Source organism: Drosophila pseudoobscura, chromosome 2 (genome assembly GCF_009870125.1).
Source record: "Drosophila pseudoobscura strain MV-25-SWS-2005 chromosome 2, UCI_Dpse_MV25, whole genome shotgun sequence".
NCBI classification, from domain to species: domain Eukaryota; kingdom Metazoa; phylum Arthropoda; class Insecta; order Diptera; family Drosophilidae; genus Drosophila; species Drosophila pseudoobscura.
Window position 1 is genome coordinate 26,251,351 of NC_046679.1, and position 22,399 is coordinate 26,273,749.

Here is a 22,399-nt window from a genome sequence, read left to right on the forward strand (position 1 = left end):
AGAGTGAGAGTGACAGAGATAGCTACTGCATAGATTGTTATCAGTTGGCAAACAAGAAGGCACCGAAGGCCTTCTGCTCGGGGTGTCGATGCTTTGATACCCCTCTAGCGCGGTGTTTTTATGGTGATTTCAATTAAATTTTGTATTTTTCGATCGATATTTCCTAAGAAAGCCTAGTTCTGATGAAGAAACCTTTATCCTGTATGGGATTTTCCGATGCTTGCTTCTTTGCCTTGCAAACCTCTGAACAAAACCATTATACCCTCTCTCTCCACACGGTATAAAAAATCCACCGACTCGTCGTTCAGCTCAGTGAAAATTGTCGTTGCTCTGAGCTTGGAAAAATTATTGAACCAAATTGTGGGCCAGTGAGGCATGAGTGCCAGAGGTAGAAGAAGATGGAAGATAGAGCGCGCGAGAGAGAGAGAGAGAGGGAGTGGCAGGGTACAGGTGCAAGTGTTGCATATACGTAATGAGAATGAATGAATGAGTCAGTCGGTCATTTGTTAAATCATTAAAAATGAATTAAACGCCAAATATTTTATTCCCAGCTTGTGCTTGGTGTCGGGTGGCCCATTAGCGGCATATAACACTTTATGCCCACTGTTATACGCCCTATTCTTATTGCGTTTTATGTAACTTTCAGCTGATTGAAGGCCGCCCCCACTTTGAAATGTGAATACAAATATTTAATATTATTATGACTACATTCCTTCCGTGCATGTAATGCGTATATTGCGGATAATTAACGGTTTCAATTCAATTAATGAGGATATTTCTGAAAAAATTCAATCGTAAACCACAATCCAATGTGTGGGTTGTTATCGAATTGTTGCTCCAGGAATTCGCCATGGGAGAAGTTTATATTAAATGGATGATGCTCTGGAAACGGTGGTGGTGGTGCGGTATCTGGCTTGTGGCGTGACTTGTGGGGGGGATGGGGGGGGGGGGGGGGGGGGTGGGGACAGAGATTGAAATTGCAGTCAGAGAATGTGGCAGTAGCCGAGGTATGGACGGATTAATTGCAACCATTTATGTGGCGTGTGTTCCTATGCGTATAACAGTTGATTGCGTGCAATATAACAGTGGCTGTCGCTACACAATTGTCCGAGTGACAGCCCAATTCCAGTTCAAAAAACTCTGTTGAAACAACAATTTACTTGCAACTGGCAATTTAAATGAGATTTGCATACCAAACACCGCACACATCCCCGTTTAAAACTAACTGAATTCGTGTCGCATCCTTAACACACACAGGACAGCATAACGGAAACATAACACGCATGCCGCATAAATTTATTAGAAAGAATGTTCTGCCAACTGTCAAAATGTGCGACAATCTTCTACCTCCCTCCCCACCCCCCTCCCCCCTAATCCTACACTCCACTCGTGTGCAGTTTATTTGAAGAACGTGAAAATGTTGTGGCCGGACACGGAGAAGCAACTGAAACTCTCTCCTGCTCTCATTCCCATTCCCATTCCCATTCTCCTTCTACAAATTCCATTCCCATTTCCATAACTACAATATTCCCACACCACACCACACGACATAAATATATGTACATACCTCGTATATGCATATGTATAAGTCTGTAGATATGTATGCATGTTTATATAGTCGTATATCTGTAGCATCGTCTGTGGCGGCATGCATGTTTACTCATGTATTTGCATTTCGTGTGACATAAATCACGCACACGACACGCCGCCCAGAGGCACAACAAGAGAGAGAGAGAGAGAACGCAGAGGAGAGGAGATGAGCATGAGCCCAGAGGGGGGAGGGGTGTGGGGGATATGGTAAACGTGTACGACACCTTCAGGGCAACATCCATGAAACAGCGGAAATGTCGCGCTGCATTTCTCAATGAGTGCTTCGCCGTTGATTATTCTTCAAGCAGCCCCCAGCCACCAGCCACCAGCCAGCGGGCCACCAGGCTCAGCATCAGCACCAATCCCACCACTGGAATACTCCTCAGGCCTCAGACCTCATCAATATATCAGAGACAGAGACAGCGGCAGAAAAGTTACCGGCAAAGGAAAATACAAAAAGAAAACAGAAAGAAAGCGAAAGAACAGCAACGAAAGAAAAAGGGCATTGCGACAAAAGACATAAGATATTAATTAAGCTTCGGAATTCAGTTAACATTTTGATGCGGAAGGAAGGACTGAGCTCTTAGTAAAAGAGTAGTAAATAATAGTGGTATTATTATCATCCCTGCTGTTAGTAAACTCAAAAAAATACTAGATAATACAGATAGTCCTTCTTCAACTTTATAATACCAGAAACTACTCGATAAATACAAAAATACCTACAAAGTTTAGAGTACTTAAAAATACTGATTTAAGAATACCAAAAAATAGAGCATTCAAAGTTCTCCCTTACGTGGTTCTCCTCTTTTCTTTCATTCGTTTCTTTGGTTATTGTTTGAGGTTTTTCCTCCCCCCCTCCAACCACTCTGCACCCTTGTCCTTTCGAGGCTCGAGAACTTTATTAATTTTACATTTTATACCCGATACGACTTGTGTAACGTCCAGAAGGTATCCTTTTCGACCCCATAATTATTATACAATAAAAATCAAAAATAATTATACAATAATACCTTATCAGCGCCATCTGCCGGAGGAGAGCCACACTGACCAAGTAACGGGTATAAATGTAGAGTTGCGGTCGCAGCCGCCACTCACAACGTTCCCCCCTCGTTGTTATTGCTTTTTGCCAACTGCTTTCGACATTTGGGCCCTTTGTCCCTGGCGCTGGCGCTGTCGCTGTTGACATTTGCCATTGCTTTCCATTTTTGACGAACGAACCAAGCGATTTTCCATTTCCCTCATTGACTTTTCAATTGATTGATTGATGCGAAAGTAATGAGAGACGCAGAGGTCAGGCAGGGTCCAGGTCATGAACTTATGTATGAAAACATTCCTCTATCTATAGATATGTATGTACGTAGAATATTAAGTAACTTCAATTAGCCGGACGTTTGCTGTACGGAAAATCCATTTAAATCCGAACTTCACTTAGCCGAGATTTCGGTTCGGGCCCTAAGAGCATTAGGCCCTCGTTTGATAGGCAATTTCATGGAGCTTCGGTTCCATTAAGGACATTACCTTCCACTACCTTGGGGGCCGACGCGTCGGCTGCTGATGGAATTTAATTACAGCAGATCCACAAATTGAAATGCTTTCGACAGCAGCGATACAGGCAGATGCCAGAGGCAGATCCCATTCCCATTTGCATTGATTTGGCCCTGGGTCTGGGTCTGGGTCTGGGTCTGTCGCCACTGCAAGTGTCAGATGACAGGCACACCATCCACTCACAACCACCGTGGATGCCCGATCTTTTATCATCACTTAACCCTTGGGTATAGGGGGGTATAGGGGGAGGTCCCTGATTCAATTAACGCCACCCCGAAAATAGTTATCGAAACGGATATGGAAGTGAAAATGTGGTTACAAAAGTGCCAGTGGAATCCCTGCCATCCCCATGAAAATGGGAGCCTCCTGGCCGTGTAATTGCTTAAAATGTGAGCATAAATCGGAAAGCAGATCCGGGCTGTCGCCTGTTGGCGTGGGTCTCCGTCTATCTGTCTGTCTGGTGCCGCATCTCTGCCTCTCAGATGCACAACGCGCCACTGACACGCAGTGGCGTCTCCCCCACCTCTACAGGGAACACTAGACAACCAGAATGAGGACCAGCGAAAGATAGCAGGGGGGCGATATCGTATCTTGGAGTACGAGTAATAGATTTTTGTTGAACATAAACCACTTTTTCCTTCAATAGAATCAAGGAAACCCGATTCCAAATTCCAAATAAATTGCCATACCTTTTACATACGAGTAGATCCCGTTTTTGTGCAGTCTAGTGTAATGAGTGGCTGACTGGCGGACGATGGCGATGGCGATTGGAGGCGGGTGGCTCCTCCTCCTGGGTCCTCCTCCGCTTGGTCGGAATATACAAATTCTAAAATGCATGCAAATGTGCTTTGCCACTGCTAATAATGGGCATTATCATGATGTTGATGGTGCTAGTGCCGCTCATGGCTCTCTGGCTCTGTGTCCCGTTGCTCCATCTGCTGCCACATCTGCCACAGCCTCCCCCTGCCCCTCCTCAACCACCACTTGATGAGGAACTGCAACTAGGGATGGCTCAGAGTGTGGTGGGCGGGGTAACGCGATAACTATTCCATCCAGTAGTCAGCCACTTCGTTGGTAGCCCCACCACCACCAAAAAGGGGGGGGGAACTGTCGCGTAGCCCCCGCCCCCTCTCTGTACCCTGCTCTGCTCCATGTAGACTTTCTGTGAAATTCTCGCCAGCGACATGCATTTCTCATGATGCGAAAATTTTGTTTCACTTGACATTTTGACATTTGACAGCTGGCGCAAAATTAACGCAAACTGCGAGGGAAGGGGAGGGAGGGAGGGATGGGGAGGGGCAAGGAAGGAGTGTAAAGGAATAGGGGATTAGTGGTTGGATGGAGGCGAGGGGAGTGGAGTGGGTCGGTTCAAGGAGGTGCTAAAAATGCAATAACATTCAACGAAATCCTTTACTCCCGCCCCCCCGCCACAAAATTTATCATGTTCGACAAGTGAGTGGCTGGGGGAAGGAGGAAAGGGGGCCCTGACAAGGGAGGAGAAGGTTGAATGGCGGCTGTCGAGCAGGGATCTGCTAAATACTGGATAATGACGCTGGATGAGGACTTAATTGAATCGCAGCTTCCCATAGGGAAACCCACAAAGAGGAGGAAGGCAGCGAAAGAGAGATTTTTAGGATGAGTTGGCAAAAGTTGGCAAGATTTAGTTTTATATCATGAAATGAATGCAACAAAATCACGAGAAAACTCAACAAATATTAGCTGCATAGCTGTGTATCACCTATCTAGATGCATTTCCTGGACTCTAGTCACTGTATAATGCATATAACACTCTGCCAACATCTGCATGAAACAGTTGAAGGATATTTGCCATCTCTAGAGCTTTTTTTTTGTCTGAAAATGTCCATAAGAAGGCTAAGCTTCTTGTTTCTTTCGTCCTGCAGAAGGAGGGGGCCTTTCGGATTCAGTCTTTTGATAGAAAAGATAGGCTAACCCCCCCCCCCCCCCCCCCAAAGGACCCCCCATCAACTTGTGTGTCTTCCCCATCCTCTGAACGAGGTATTTTTGCTGGCTTTTGTTGTGTTTGGGGCTGATGGAACACGTTGTCTGTACGTCAGTCTCCCTGTCCCTGTCTCGCCGTCCCTCTCTCTCTCTCTCACTCTCTCACTCACTCTGTTAGTTGTACAGATGTCGGCTGCAGCTATCATCTGTCCATTGTTGTCTCTGCCTTGACATCGCCTCCCCATGTTTCCCTCCAGGGAGGAAGAGGGGGGCCCTGATTCGTCCTGATTTTGACACTCGTCCAGTGGGAACCCTCGGCATGGAATTATTCGTATTAGTAGGAAATGCGTTTTGTTTTTCACAGGAGTTTTCTTTGGGGAAAGTAAGCTTCTTTTGTGGTGGAGGCAGAGAGGCGGATTTGATGGAAAGTTTGAATATGTTTTTCTGCAGATGGAAAATTAAATAAAAGTTGCCACTTTTGGGATCTGAGACGAGGAGTACGTACTATTCTATTGGGTAGACCGTAATTTATGCTCCAAAATCATAATTGAAGCACAAACTGTTATACGGCTAGAGACTGTGCTTAAAACAGTTATATATAGACTCCATAGCCTACCTTTTGCTCTACCCTCGATCTTCAACACTCCCAAAACTGTTATATGTACACTGAAACTGTTATACAGAAAACATTTAACAAAATTTATATTTCTTTTAAAAATTCTAACTCAAGAAAACAAAAAATGTAAATTAATTTGCACACAAAATGGGGGAAAATGGGGAAAATGGCTAATGGATAATATGTTTATGTCGAATTTGCACTCTGTCTGTTATCCTTTGTTCATACCAGCACGAGTACGAGTATATCCTGGCCCCCAAACGACCTGTCAAGTGTACAATCTCTGGAGAGAGAAGAAGAGAATGCAGAATCGAATGGCAAATGGTAAACTTTTTGCATTTTCCATTTCATAGTTGCCTCTGCTGTCACATAAAATGAAAATCCAATGGAAAAATGTGCATAAATATAACGAAAACAAAACACAGGAGGAGAATGACGAAAAGGGGGAGCAAACAAAGAAGGAGGGGGGAGGAGGAGTGACCCACAATATTTTCAGGGGCCAAAGCAATTCTCGACTTGTCCTCCGAGATGCACTGGAATTGCTGCCGTGCAAGAGAGTCCCGTCTGTTTATGAGGGATTTCGGGGGCCAAAGGAGTCGTCGCTTGAGTGAAGTTAAGTTGGGTTTTTATCTCAGGAATAGGGGATAACTAGGGCCCAGAGGAAGGTTAACAAGATGGACAAACAGCAGCAGAGGGTGAGACGATTGGATAACAAACTGTTTGCTTGTTTTTGGGAAACACAGTGGAGAGGGGGGTTCCCTTCCTTGCACACCCTTCTCTCTCTCTCTCTCTCTTCCTCTCCTCTCGTTGCCCCTTTGAATTCTGCAAATATTTGCGTAAACAATCCAAGTGCATTATGGTTTTGTATGCAATGCCCCTTGGCAAAGGACTTTATTACCATCTGTCAATGTAAAGTGCGTACCTTAAAAGGAAAGCGGACTTTGGGCTACAAGAATTGGATATATCGATTATGTATTGAAATCATTCATAAATTACCTATTAATCGATATTGAAACTAAATTTAACTCATTTTTCGTAATAATATTGTGGTGGGATAACCCCTATCACTCAGTACGGCAGCCCCATTACAACCTATATCAGCCAATGCGGCATCCCTAGCTTAGATTAAGAATCCATAAATGTACGGCCACCCCAGAAAAATACCGAAGATACGGGCACATTAAAAGTATGTAGATCGACGCTCGTTCATTACAAAATGGCGGATGAGTGGAATAAAGACGTGTTCGGAAAAGTAAAAAGTTCCATCCCATTTCACTCTCACAATATCGATCCAAAGACCATCGACAAGTGTTGTAAAAATCGATTTATTGATGGAAATATCGATTGAAAATCATTCAGAATTCAAATGATCAAATGGTAACTACAAAGAACTTTGTTTTTCGGGTTCGCTTTTTGTAACTATCATACGCCTATGAAATATACCTTGTATTTCTACCACATACACACATACACAAATGGCCACAAAACTTCTCTCATAGACCGGACTGGGCGCCTCCGGGAGCGCAACACAGCATTCAAATTGAAAGTCAGAATAAACGAGCGACTGTACAACTGTAGGGAGCGACCACGCCCCCTCACAAGTATAAAGGAGATGCAACTGCCTTCGACTGCCCCCGCCGTCTTTCGCCACAGACACCGCCATTGTCTTTCTGTTCCGTAGAACTTTTTGGCTTTCGGCACGTTTTGCCATTATCCATATGCTCAGAGTCAGACTCAGGGACTTGCAGGCTGCTCTTCTGCCTCTTTCCGTCCTTTTTACCATATGCTACTTATATGCCGCTTTTGCGTGTGTGTGTGTGTGAGTGTGCAACCGGAAACGAAAATAAAGCACAAAAGTTCTGTATTTCTGTCTGTGTCTCTGTGTCTCTGCTTCTCCTCTGCTCCCCTGTCCACCGTAATAATAGTTGGCTCTATATTTTGTTGGCCTTAACCTCTTTGCAGCCCCCTCTGACCCCTGTCTGGGGCTATTGTTCAAACTGATTTTATGAGCCCCCAAAAACTCTGACCATAATTTACTTAACCCCAACAAAAAAGAGACATAAAAAGGACAGGAAAGTGGGAAAAATAAACCGAAAATAAAAGCCAAAAACTCATAATTCATGGCTCACACTAATTGTCCAGATGTCCGGTGCTGTCCGGACTGTCCTTCTGGCCTGCCTCCCTGCCTGCCTCCCTGTCTGTGTGTCCTTTTGGGAGTTTTAATTAAATGCAGACAGAAGGATCAGGGGGATCAGGAGGACTGCCCACTGACTGAGGGAGTGACGGCTTGGAGGCTTGGCATCTGTCTGCCTTTAGATTTTGGCAGTTTTTAAATATATTTCGTAAGTACGAGTCTGTTGCCTGTTGCAGGGCAGGGTATAATGCTTTTGAGGACACCTTTTGCAGGACACGTTTACAATATTTCGATCTAATGTCGATGCAAAAGAATGCGATAAATGTTTAATGTATCAGCTTTTAATATATTTATCCATTTTTAATCGAAAATCAGCTGCTTTTCAAGAACATTCCAACGAAAACTCAATAAATGCACTCCTTGCAAATTCGTCCTTTTCCTTGAGGGGTATCAAAAGTACCATCATCGTTTCTGTTGTTGTTTCGAGACCTCAATCTCTGAAGCTTCGCCAGGCGGAGGCTGGAAGCTGGCAGAGAGTGCGCGTTGAGGGTAAATCTCTGCTGGCGAAAGCCGCTTTAAATTAAGTCCTTAGCCAACTGCTGGCTGTCACATTGCGCATACGTCATGTGGCACACGGGAGGCCAATGGAGCGGGACACCAAGGGGATGACAAAGATGCCATTTGTTGCTCCCCTTTGTCCTCCTCTGAATGCTGACCAAAGCTGCAGTTGAAGGGATTGCCCATTGCCCATTGCCCGGAGGTTTACTATCAAGCGAATGAAGTGTGGGGAAATGTCTTAGACAGAGAGAGAGAGAGAGAGAGAGGATTTCGACCAGGGTTAGAGGGGGGTGTTGGCATTAAAATATAACAACAGAAAGTTTGAAAAAAGTGTAATTAAAGGGCCTCTGGAAAAGAGTTTTCTGTGGATTTTTGGGAGCTCTTTGGGACATAAATTTACTTACTTATTATCCTTAAACAAAGCATCTACTAGATCTAATAGCTCTTTGGCTTATTCTTCTATAAAATCCTTCAATAACTTTTCGTTTCCTTTCAGAACTTTCGCCGAGTCCCTAAGTGACAGCAAAAATCAACGCAGAAGAAATAAACGAAACAAAACGAAAAAATAGTTTATTTTGATGTAAGTTTTCAGCTTAAATCCGCTAGGGAAAATACAGTTAAAATTAGAGCAGATAAAACAAAAAGAGAAAACCCGAAACTCGAAGGGAAACCCCAAAGGAAAACCATAGGAAAAGCCGCAAAACTGGAAAGTCATTTGCAGTGTTTGCGGATGCCACGGCGGCATTCGCATTCGAAATTTCAATTAGAGAAGTTTTTGTCGCGGGAGGGAGGGGCAAGGGAAGGAGAAGGAGAAGACAATAAGAATGAGAATAGTTGTTGCTCATTAAAATGAGAATCTCGAGGAAATGTCTCCCTCTCTCTCTCTTCCCCTTTTTATCCTTGTTTCTACCTGAGAGAAATTTCCCAAAATTGCACGAGTTTTTTTGGGGGTCTCATTAGAACTCTCTCTGGCTGCTTCCCCTTCCCCTTCTCCTTTTCTCCATGCTCCTCTGAGGATTCCGCTGGAAATCAAATGTGTGAAAAGTCTTTTTACTCAAGACAAAGTCTCAGGCGCTCAATGATTGAATTAATTGAAAATCCACTTCAAGGGCTAACGAGAGGTGGAAGTAGAAGTAAAGAAGAAGTTAAGAAAGGAGAATTAAAGAGGGGGTAGAGGAGGAAAGAGTTGTCATAACACAAGATGGAACTGCATGGCAGTTTTGGGCCTCCGGTAAATGATGGTCGAGGCAGAAGTTTCTCAAAGAAACTCTTACAATTTCCCATACGCTGCAGGAAGAAGAAGGAGAGCTCCCAGAGGGAAATGGGGGGGGGGGGAATAGTCCTTGGAGAGGGAGCAAGAGAAAGAGCAGCAGTAGCAACAGCAGCAGATGTTTGTCTAACGAAGCCTGACATCTTAACCTTCTCTATCCACACAGTCCCCCCCCTTTTCCCCTTTTCCCCTTGCTCCTTACATCTCTCTCCACATTCCACTTCCCCCTTCTTCCCTTCACTTTCTCTCGTTTAAGGAAAAACCCATCAAAACGAGAGACGAAACGAAATGCAATTCAAGCAATTTTCAATTTTCATTTCTTCTTTTTTTTTGGGGGGGTATGCAATCCGTTCTTACCACTTCCCCTGCCACCCCTGGCAACCCCGTTACTATCCAGAAAAGAAAAACTTGTCGCATATGCAACGGGTCTCAAAAATTCCCATCATTCATGAATGAAATGATGATGATGGTCGTCGTCTCGGTCTCTGAGGGCAATTTTCCAGGGACTTTACCACGTGCACGCGCTTTTCTTATGCGTTCTTTTAGCCCCCCTCTCTTTGCTCTCTTTATCCCCCTCTCCAGTCTCAAGTTATGCCTTAAAATCGAGAGAGAGAGAGAGAGAGGGAGAGGATGAAGGAGCTACTAAAAAAATGGCAAAGAAAAAGCATTAAAAGTTTTGCTAAAAAGATTTTCGCCTTAGCCTCGGCTTGGGCCGCCGTTTTTGCGACTCCTCTCCCCCCCTGCTCTTGGCTTACTCTCTCAGCTCCTCTCTGGCGCCCCTTTCTCCACTCTTTGCCAACTTTCCCTGTTGTTGGAGGAGCACCAAATGAAGGCATTACTGTTAGTTTTTATGGATTCTCTGCCTCGAGAGGAGCCCCCCCCCCCTGCCAGAGAGGAGGAGAGAAGGAGAAGGAGAAAAAGGGGAACCGCGTACAGTATTTAAACCACCAGCCAAATGAAGCCAAAGTTAACAACTGGAAAATGGAAAATGGAAAATTGGAGGTTGGGCTTCTGTGTCGGACCGTTGTCCGGGGTCCTTTCGCGTTAAGTGCATTCAAATAATGGTAAACTTCGCTCTGGTTAATCCTCTTTAGAGCAGTCTCCGTTTCCCCGGCAATCTTCTCTTTCGCTCTGTGTGCCTCTCCCCCTCTCTGGCTGCGATTCCTTTGACGTGGCACAGTCGTTAAGTAGGGTCCTTTGAACAGCTGCTGCAAGGATAATGATTGCTGCCCCCTGTAATGAGATTGGGTTTTGCTGTGGAATGAGAAGCAGGCAATGCAATAAGTAAAGAGATTTCTGAGTAAATTGCGAGATCCGTAAGGCTTTGAATTTGCTAAATATATATCTTAACTTAATTCCACTCGTTCATTGAGTGATATTTGAACCTATACGGAGTGTCGTTCCTTCTGAGAACTGCAAAAGAATGGATGGCATATGAAGAGGGGATACACATCCACAAATCAAGTAAATACCTGTATATATTTTCAAATATTTCCTATATCTACCATGTAGATATCCTCGTATATTAGCCTCGTATATTACTCTCAATGAGTATAAGGATTCCATCCTATTCGTGTGCTCCTTTGCCGCCCCACGATGCCTGTAGGCATCTCTCTAAATATCCTAAAGTTTTACAGTTTCCCCATAATTTCTGCTCCATTGTCCACATTTTCCGTCTCAATTTCATCTATTTCTTTCTCTCTCTCTCGGAAGGGAACAAGTTGGGTCTGGTCTTTCTTTTGGGGCCAAAACGATTAATATCTGACCCCAGGAACCGAACTGACAAATTCTTACAATTAGAGGAAGAGAGGCAGGCATCATAGAGGGTGGGGCATGGGGCATGCCCTTTGACACCACACATACTGCAGTTCTTTCCTTTCCTTCCGCGTCCTCCTCTCTGGCGGAAGCTCTTGCAAATATTTGCGCGCAATTTTTCATATTAAACGACAGCGGAAGGCGTGGAAAAGGGCATGGAAAATGGAAAATGGGTTTATCAGTGATGCAGCGGGAAGCGGGAAGCGGGAAGCGGGGTGATGCCACGGGACGGACCGGAAATAAATATTGCACGAAAAGGCTACAAAAACTGTGGGCCAACTGTGATCAATCTTTGGTGGCAGGAGAGAACGGAATAGGAGGAGCAGAAGGCCCTCCTGCAGTTTCAAAATATTTCGGAGGTCCCTCGGAGGCACAGGACCTGCCATGTCCTTGTCAAAAAGGGGAGGAATGACCGAAAAGGACGAGAGATGTGGGGAAAGCAACAGGACGGGAGAAGCCCAGAACTGGAGGAAAATTGCAACATATTTGCAATAGTCGTTAGGAGGCCACCGAGGGAAAACCCCCTTCAAGAGGGAAAGCGCCGGAGAATGCACAGAGAAGGGTCGCCCAGAGAGAGAGCAACTGCCCAAATGAATGGAGATGGAGCGGGAAACGGTATTTGGCCAAAGACTTGAACTGCCTGCCAAGGACTCGACTCTCGACTCCCGACTCGACTCTGGACGCCGGGCCAAAAGATTGATTGGCCCAGAGTTGTCGTGTGGCCAGAGGGGAAGGACGAGGTCCTGCCTGTCACTTCGCGTTCCGCTTTCCCACTAAGAAACCCTGTCCGCCGGCCACTTTTCTCTTCTTTTCACTCTGAAATTAGTTGGCCTGTCAAAAACTTAACGAGTCCAGAGGGTTTCTTCCATGACGATGAAGGGGGATGGGGATGGTGATGGTGGGAGGAACAAGAAAGGCCCCGAAGGCAAAAGGCAATCATAGTGCGACAGAGAGAGAGAGAGAGAGAGAGAGAGGAGAAAAGACTACAGAGTAAAGATATTTGCATCTTGTTTGTGGTTCTCTTGCAGCTCATTTTGCATTCCATTTTGATGGGTATGTATACCCTTTAATACGAAAAGAGATGGCAGGACTCTTGCACCAGTTTAATGGTTACATCTGAAAAATATTTGTTTAAGTTCTGGTTTGAGTTTTGTTTAACTTTCGATCAGCTTTTGAGCTAATATTGAACCTGTAGGCCGTCTAACCTGGGAATTGTAGTGACCAATATCGGTGTGTGGGTGAACTGCCTATGTATAAAAACACACAATATAACTCTTTTTATTAGCTGCGCGTCTGTCTCTCACGATCGCCATTTTACTTTATTATCGATGTTTCTTATCCGATATCTCACTATTGGTATTTTCCGCCGAGTGTATCGATGGTGCGGTAAATACCAACGCGCGCTGTATGCTTTTTTAAATACTAATTGAATGCCTTACTAATTATTATCTTGCTACAAATCGTATTTCATAGAATATTCGTCGCTTTGGAATCGATTATGAAACGGTTATACACGAGTAGATTTAAAGTGCAAGCAAACGGGTCAGGCATTCAATGAGTTCTGTATCGCCACTTGAACACCTTGAACGGGCATCCTTGTACTACTCTCCTACTCTCCCTCTCCCTCTCGCTCTCGCCCGCTCTCTGCTTAGAATATGCATTTTACACCGTTTGTTCCCCCCCCCCCCCCCCTTCCCTTTCACTCATTGTTTTCGCTGTTGCTATTCTTCGGTGGGAGCTGCTGCTGCTGCTGCTTTGTTTTGCAATAAACACTTCTCACTTGCTCCTCTCTTTTGCCTTTCATCTATTCGTCTACGAGCATTGCCCATTACCATTGCTCTCTTCCCCACTCCCCTGAGCTCTGCTAACTGCCCTTCATCTGCCCTGCCACTACCAAATGACTTTGAAATGTTTCTCTTCTTTCACTCGCTTTGGTTTTATGTGATTTTCTGTTTCTGTGCCTTTTCTGTGCTTGTTGTTGTATTTGTTGTAGAGCTTAAGCCTTGGCTATTTTGCAGTCATTTCAATTACCGTTTGTTATGGCTACTGTCTGTTTGTCTCTGTGCCGCTCTCCCTGTCTTGTGACAGATGAGGTGCTCTCTCTTGTGATGCTTATCTGTTGGAAAGATCTCTGCGCTTCTGCTGCAGCGCTGCTTGGCTCCGATGCAGGTCTGCTTTTGCTTTGCTAGTGCTCTGCTGCAGTGCGGCAGCGCTTGACGTTGAGAGACTTTGTCCGATCTGCCTGTGCTCTGCTTCTGCTCTGCTCTGCGTCTCTGCCGCTGCCTGCAGTGAGGTCTACTTCTTACGCCTCTCTCTTTCCTTGCTTCCGAGAGCGAGTACTCTTAATCCTATTATGTAGCGACATTCAATAAAACACTTCTGTGCTTACATACTTGCTCCTTCTTTCTAATATTTACTCTACAGATTATCCCTCCCCCCCTTTGCTCTCTGCGTTTCATTAACTTTGCTCTTGGCGAAAAACAAAAGTTGTTCTTTTCGGTATTTGCTTTGTTTTCACTTTTCCACTTTTCTCGTTTCGCTTTCCACTTTTCGGATCAATCCCCAATTTGTAAAACACTTTCAGCGTAAACAAAAACCGCGAATAAAGCTTCAGGGCACAAAAGCTCCTCCACTCCGCTCTCTGCTCCCCGCTCTCTCTCTGTCCCTGCTTCATTGAATCTCTGTGTCGCAACGCTTGAACTGTGGCCCCCCCTGTCCACTCTCGCCCCCTCTCTCGACAGTGTATGTCCCTTTTAATGGAAACTTTTCAACGCGTTCTTTGTCTCTTGCTCTGCCCCTCTCTGCTTTTTTGATGCAGATCAACTTTCGCCCTGAAATTTATAAACTGTTTTTGTTGGAGAGTGTATATGGGGTGTAGTGGGTGTAGGGGGTGCCGGGGGGTCTGTGTGACTTCCCCCAATTGAATATTTTTGGGCGATTTCATCGTTGACAGGATGTGGGTTCCGTTATTTTAGCGGCTAACCCTGTAACCCACAAAAAAAAAAGCGAATGAATTTTAAATAAACGCAAAGGCCCCAAAAGCTACAGAAGCCCTCCTTCGAAAGGGGTGTAAGAGGGAGGGAGGGAGTTGGTAGTTGATAAGGGACAAAGAATGGACAAAGAAGAGAATTTTGCATTAGAAAAGAGGCAAAAGAGGTCGAGAGGAGGAGCAGAAAAACCGAGAGTGAAAGCGTTAGAGCGGCAGCAGAGGAAAAGCGTTGTAAAAATGTAAATCTACACAAATTTCTAAAAAAATGTGAACTGTTTTTATCTCCTTCTACTTCTGTTCTTTAGTTATTTCCAAAGTATATTTTATGCAAGGTAAGGCATCTTACGCAGAGGTGGAGAGAGGGAGAGAAAGGTAGAGTGGCAATAAAAATTTGAGAATATTCTTATGGCTCACCCTATAATAATACACCTTGGCATTTGGCCTTTTGACTTGTTCTTTTGCGAAAAGGGCAGGAAGAATCTGAGAAGGAGAGGGGGGGGGGGGGGGGGGCAAGGACCCAAGCTGTTTGTTTCCAATTAGAGGAGTCGGTCGTCCGTCGAGCGCCATGGCATGCCGAGAGCAGAGGGCAGAGGTCAGAGGGCACCCAAGCAAAGGGCGGGCCGTATGATAATTGGATTGTGCCATGCATGCGGACACGAGGATGCGAGGAGGACACCCGACAGAGAGAGAGACAAAAGCTAGTACAAGGCTCTGCTGCCCCTCTTCCTTTCGCCCTCACCTGCCGTGTTATCCTCCGTTTACCGTTAGCTGTTAGCTGTTTGCTGTTTGCCTTCTGCTCTAGCAGATAAATGGATGGAGGACAAGTGGCGGAAGATAAAGAACAACAAGAAGAGAAGGAATGAGAGACGGACCAGACTGCCGGCAGGAGGGCAGCAAGAGGCAGACGACAACAAAGAAGCAACGACAACAGTTGACAAGTGGCTGCTGAAGAGGTGGGCAGAGAGAGAAAAACTGGGCAGAGAGGAACCCAGTCTTGCCGTCTATTTGATATTTGTACCTTTAGGGCTTGAGCGAAGAGCAACGGCGGAGGAGGAGGGCGAGGGAGAGAGAAGAAAAACTGTAGCACACTTTTGAGAACAGCAAAAAATGGTACAGCCGTGCATAAAGAGCAGGAGATAACGGAAGGAAGTATCGCAAGAGTGAGAGAGCAAGTGAGAGGGGGGGGGGGGGGGGGGCAAAGGGCGGCTATAAATAGTTGCAGGCGCCTCGGGGCAAAAAAACTATGCCAAAGGCGCTTCAACAAGCAGCAGAGGGGGGGGGGGGGGGGGGGACAGGGCCACCGAGGGCCCGGAGGCAGCAGCGGAGAAGAGAACTGGCGTTTAAGTTCAACAGGTTGAATCCTCTTCTACGCCCCTCCTCGTGGCATCCTCCTGAAACCGAGGACGAACCACAGCAACAAGGCAATTTGGCCGCCACGATGCCACACGCCGCTGCCTGGCCTCAAATCTCGCCCCAAAAGCCGGACTCAACAAATGACCAACAAAGGAGAAGAGGCCTCCCCGTCAGAGTTTTGGCATGCAACCAACACAAACACAGGCTAAGGGAATGCATTCTTGGATGGATCGTACTCTGGCGAAAAATCTCCCTCAGTTCTTCCGTGGAACTTCTTCATTAGCGGATATTCCCGTAGACTCCTCTCATAGGGACATCTCCATTAAGCACAGGAGGAAGAAGCGCTGAAACCTGGTGGTATGCTCCCCAGAGCATTAGAGCATTCCCCTAGTTATCTATAGATTTCCGCACAAAAATCCTTGCAACCTGGGCCTCATTCCTAGTGATTTTCATTGATTTTTCCATTGAATTTTTTATGCAATTTACAAGTAAATCAAATATGAATAAAAACTCGAGGAAAATCAGTGAAAATTCCATTAAAATTTAATTTAATTTGAGGTTGTTTTCTTTAGTTGGACATAGTTTTTATGGCCATTGGAAAAATAGATGGAAAATGCTGATGAAAACGGAAATTTAATTAAAATGCATTCAAATAAAGGTATTCTTCTTGAAGTTTCCTGCATGTCATGAGAATACTCAAAAGAAGTCCCTTTTTTAGGGGAACCCATTTGCAGAGACACTTTCAACTTTCAGCTCAATCGTAAGCACAATATCCTTGATAAATAAAATAAATGTAGACATCCTTTCGACATCATAAACCCCCCAAAACCCACTTTCACTTCATTCAAAGCGCCACAAAAAGTGTAATGAATGCACTTGCCTTTGTCGCCTCCCCCCCTAGCCCCCGTGTCTCATCCCCTCATCCTCCATTTCAGCAGAAAACAGCAGCAACATCGTCTGGCAAAAAGGAAAAACTCTGTGGAACCCAAAAAATATGCAAACGAAAACTTTATTGTCGCCTCCTCCAAACAAAGAGGGGGAAAACCCTCGAAATGGGAAAACAAATACCGTAATACAATTGCAAAGAGAGAGTGAGAGAGAGAGGCAAGTGCCACGCCCCCTGGGGTAGGTAGGGAGGCCGCTTTTAATGCAATTTGTAAGTGCAGCCCCCCAGTGCGATTTTGGGGCGATTTGGGGGCGGTTTTGGCCGCATGCGATTTCTGGTATACATTTTGCAAGAACACAAAAGAGAGCGGGCGGAGGTGTTTGCAGGGGGAGGGGGTGTAGTGATTTGGCAATGCTGTCAAAGCATTCGTAATTGTCGATAGCCCAAAAACACGGCTCATCGTGCCTTCCCTTTCCCTTCCCCTCTACTGCCTCTCTCTCGCCCTTTTCCTTCAGCATTTAATGGATTTTTGACACGAGTTCAGGAGTGCTGCCACTTTGCCTATGCCACTCGTAAATGATGTGCAAAAAACGGATTCCGAATTCCGCCTGCGTTTGTATGCAAATCCTTTAAAAACAGCCAAGAGGGGTATGACGATTAGGAGAAGACTCTTCTCAGAGCAGAGAGGGGAGAATTGTGGATTAATTAGGATTTATTTATAAGGATTCAACGAAACCAGGGCGAGGACTTTTAAGCACGAAGTGGAAGAAGTGGACGATCGGCTCGTGGGCAAATCTTTTTTATTTATAAACATATTCCAGGTGTGATTCTATATCATCGTAGATCTCTCATAGAAATTATGAGTGGCTTTGCAGGGTATCGAATTCTTCGACTATCGAGGCTACACTTTTTCTTTGCTGGATTCCTTGCTGTTGGGGAAGGCAACACGTGCCATTTTCTGCCTGGGGAGGACAGAAAGAGAAAGAGAGAGAGAGAAAGGCAGGGTACAGTGTTGTTGCCACAACGTGTTCGTGTTGCATTCTTGTACACGCTCTCTCTCGCTCTCCCTCGCTCTCTTTCTCTCTCTCTGGGAGTATCTGTATCGGTGTGTGTTGCATCGTATGTACTCGCATTGCGTTTTATTCCAATTACCAATTTTGAGTGGTATTTACGCTTTAAAGCAGAGCAGAGGATACGTTTGATTACACTGTTGTTGCCACCAGCATATGTGCCACAGGATACGCCCGCTCGTCCTGTGCGTGGGGTGAAAGTGCGATGGAAGTGTCTTTTAAACCAAAAATTATCCCGAATTGCTGCGGATTTCGGGGAAAATTGTTCAGTAAAAGATAGATAGACGCTCCAAAGCGGCAGATGTACAAAATTTGGGCATTAATGGAATAAAAAAGTGTCCTTGAAGCAGTTAAAGAGTTTTTGGGTTCATCTATCATCATTTTCAATCAATGCCTCCTAATGATCACTAGACTTGTTTAAATATTATTAAATCGTATCCTTAGGCATTTCTTGGCTATATACAACATTCTAGACCTGCTTTCTACCCCCGAAAATATCACCTTCCCCTCTCCAACCCCCACTCCTGCCTGCATCCTGCCTGCTTCTTCGCCAAACTTCCACTTACCTTAATGACACTGCACCACGTTGCAAACCACCACATGGGGCATGTCCTGAGCTGCCCCTCTAGCCCCCCTCCAGCACCTGGTTAACCGCATCATATACTTTGGAGTCTGTTTCTGGCCATCATCCGAAACTGTCTCTCGCTCTCTCACTTCCTGCCCCCCCTCTGCCGCTTCTTGCGTCTCTCCCCTGCTGTCGCTCCATCTGTGTTTTCTTGAAAAGACCGCAAAAGCCACAACTCTCTCGCCTCGCAGTTGCCCCTTAAACTTTCACATTTCCCCTTGGATTTCCGTGGCACAACTTCCTGCCGTTTGGCGTGTGAAAAACTCTCACTTCTTTGGCGGGGAAGACTTCTGGCAGGGGATGGAGGAGTGGAGATACAAGATAGGTACTCGGCCATTGAGCTGCAATTAGCTATTGCTGTTCGCTAATTACATGCTGCCCCCAGCGGAAGACCCCTCTGGAAGACCTCTCGTCTGGTCAAGACAATGGGGGGAAGTCCTTCATTACGATACTCTTTCGAAAGCTCTCGCTTCCTGGTGCTCCTTACCCTCTCCTTCGTCTTCTTTTGCTCCCTCTTTTTTTGCCACACGCGCAATGGCTTCCGTGTCGTGTCCGTCCGTAACGCCGTCGTCCATCGTCCTCTCCTCATAATGAAATTATGAAGAAACCAACGTGCAACAATTTCATATTGTGGCGGATACAGCAGCAGCAGCAGCAGCAGCACATTCCCTCCACCCTCTCTCCTCTCTCTAGAAGTTTCTCCTAATTGAGTTTGAGGCCAGGACCAGCCAGGACCATGCCAGGACACTGCAGCATAGAGTCGCGTTTAATTGCATTGGCGATGGAGGGGCGGCTTCTCCTGAACAGAGGTTGAAGGGGGGGGAAAAACAGGTGAGAGACAACCGCGACAAGTAGCTCCCCACTGTCTCTCTCTCTCTCTATCTCTCTTTAGGGGCTCCCTGCGACAGTCAATGAAGCCATAAACAAGGCGGAACAAAGCCGTGAAGCGCCCAAAAGCAGTCCCTGGCGATAACTCAGTTCCCACACTCCCAAAGCCCCCTGCCAACCCCCACTTTGAAATTTATGGCCACGACCACAAGAACAGTTAGTTGGAGACTCTTTCTTTTGGTGGGAGCTCCCAGAGAGAGTCCCTTCCCAGAGTAGCTTCCTTTGGGGAAAAGCTTTTGCACAACATTTCAAATTGTTCGCTTCCTTTAATGACTGCAGAAGGACATTAAACGCTTTGTTGGCCGCATTAGGATTTTCGTAAGGAAGAGAGGAAGGAGCCTTGTCCTGCCGACTCCTCCATTAGATTGGACTGCAAGTGTTGCAACAGAGCGAAATCATCGCCGTTTAAAGAGCACAAGTGTTGCCCCAAAGTGTACGAGTATGCAACGAGGAGGAGTTGTGGCAACAATGAAATTTGACTGGCGAAAAATCCCAAGGACAGCACTTGATGGAGGCGTCGAGTGGGCGTGGCTTCAAATTTCAGTGCAAGAGAAATGGCAAGAGCTTGGGGCTTGGGGCTTGGCCACAGAACAGCCACCGATTCCGAGGAGTCGCCACCGACGGTGGTGATAATGGAGACATCTGCTGCTCTAGCTCCTGCTCCCCCAACTAAAAAGCGAAAGCCGAAACTCAACTCAATTTCAATGGGGATTCCGCTCCAGGGGATGCTTTCGTTGGGAGATGGGATGGAATGGGGGGAGGGGTAGGATGCTGGCTTTAATAAGGAGCAGCTAACAGAAGGGAAATCTGAACTAGATTATCCTGCAATAGACTATGGAATAATTTAAGTTGGGACTCCAGGGAAGAGATCGATAAATCAAGTACGATGTGGTCATTTTATCGAATGTTCAAAAGGGAAACAGTCGATGAATAAGAAAGGGGGATATGTGGTAAAAGGGGGATAAGGGGGGGTTGACAGTAGAAAGCTAATTGGTTGTCGTTATTCAGAATTACAGCGGAAAGCAATTGTGGTTTTGGCTTGTTCTACTGCTTCCACCTTACACCTTCCACCCTCCACCTGCTATTCTACTAACCAAGTGGTGACCCCTGACACCCGTTATAAATGTGACTTATCTATCGTAACTCTGAAGGTGTACTACTTCGTCCCCTCTCTTTCGCTCACTCACTCGCACTGCTCTTTCGACTTTCACCCCTACGTATGGGGGGGGGGGCGGGGGTTTCTCTCTCTCTTTCGCTCTGTAACTGTACATTTATGCTCTAATTAGACCACACACTCAAACACACACACCCCCACCCCCTCCCCCTCTCTGACTCTCATCGCGAGCTACAAATTGAGAGGCGGGCCCACCTTTAATTTCATTCCCATTTGTATTTACCCCACACTCGTCTTTTTTTTTTTTGCTCGCTTCCTTCTGCACCTGCTGTACTTTTCTTTTTTTTCGCCTCCCCCGCCACCTCACCAGCAGCTCCTCTTCCTTTGCATTGCAACTGCCAAGTGCCTGGCACTTCAGCAACTAACGAATTAACAGAGGAGAGGAGTAGAGTGGAGAGTGGAGAGAGGGAGAGGGAGAGTGTGTGTGGTAGAATGTTGGGGAAGGGGAAGGGAGTGGGAGAGGGAGAGGGAGCGGGAGCGGGAGCGGGGACAGCGAATGCAAAGCACACAAAAAATGTTATTATTTTGTTTGCGCGAATTATAATGCCTCCTCGTCGTCCTCCTCCTCCTCCTTCTCCTCCTCCTCCTCGTCCTCCTCCTCCTCGTCCTCCTCCTTCTCCTCCTCCTCCTCCTCCCCTTCCTCCTCCCCCTCCTCCTCCTCCTCCTCGTCCTCCTCCTCCTCCTCCTCCCCCTCCTCCTCCTCGTCCTCATCTGTCGATGCTGTTGCTGTTTCTTTCATTCATTGTTCTTTTGATACCCTGGAGAGTATTCAAGAAGAAGGTGATATTTTTTTGGAAAGAAGTTGGCAAGAAAATATTTGACCAAACATCTCAAGAGGTAGCACATATGATTTATTATCACTGGTGAAGATTCAAGGTATTATTAATGTCCAAATGCAGATAGACATTCTGAGTAACGCATTATCTGGAGAACATGCCGATAATTGCCACTTGCCTGGATATTTTCACAGGACAACGACCCGATACATTGCTGCAGGATAGTCAAGTCGTGGCTTAACCAAGAGGGAATCAATGTTTTGTAACGGCCCCCGCAGAGTTCCGACCAGAACCCTATAGAGAACTTGTGGGGAATTCTAAGCCAAGTCGTTGCCCAAAAAAAACCGAATTTGTGCCGAATTTGACTGGAAGAATGGAGGAAAATCACTCCTCAACAGTGGGCACATCCTGTAGATTCAATACCAAGGCGTTGCTCCACTTTTCTTAAGCAGAAAGGTCATCCTACAAAATATTAAAGTAGTTTTATTAAAAATACTAGGAATACTGGGCAAATTTGAACTTTTTTAACCATTTTTTTGGAGGATATTTTGGAGAAGATTTCAGATTTTTTAATTATTTCGCTGACTATATATTTTCATAACTTGGTTGTTGGTTTATGTAGTTCTTGTGGCTTAAGTTTATGAGCACCACGGTATGATTTATTATCACTTTTCCCAACACTTTCTAGGGTATCAACCGCTTTCACCCCTCGAAGAAACATATGTATGTATGCTTTTCGTTGTTGGCTTTTGTTGTTGCTTTTGGGTTATTGTTACTTTTGTTGCTTTTCTTTATTATTATTATTTTAAGCGCATGAATAAATTCCACAAAGCAAAATGGAGAGAGAGAGGGGGAACAAATTATTTGTTTGTGGAGGGGCCAGAGGGGGGCCACACACACACACACACACACACACATAAAATGCAAAGCAAAGAACAAACAAAAGACATACATATGTATGTAAATGTTGAAATTGAAGTAAAACTGCAAAGAGAGTCGAACAACAGAGGGAGGCAGCGAGCACAGGCGCAGGCGGAGGGTCTCGAGTGTTAGAGTAGTACAGTGTTTTTGTTTTTGTTGTTGTTGCTGGTGCCGCCGCTTGTTAGCGTCCGACAAACCGGAAATGACACACACGGACCTGCATGAACATG

The 22,399-nt window shown here is 45.7% G+C and overlaps 1 protein-coding gene across 2 annotated transcripts in view; it reads left to right on the forward strand.

The window, feature by feature from the left end:
- LOC4802799 (trophoblast glycoprotein) overlaps nt 1-22,399 on the forward strand; it is a 44,128-nt gene that overhangs the window by 18,985 nt on the left and 2,744 nt on the right. Inside the window, exon 1 of one of the 2 annotated variants that reach the window (XM_033385937.1) lies at nt 8,926-8,982. The exons of the other annotated variant lie outside the window; for it this stretch is intronic. The gene's annotated coding sequence lies outside the window, so the exon portion shown is untranslated. Of the gene's footprint in view, nt 1-8,925; nt 8,983-22,399 lie in introns of those variants that run through there. 2 annotated transcript variants of the gene reach the window in all.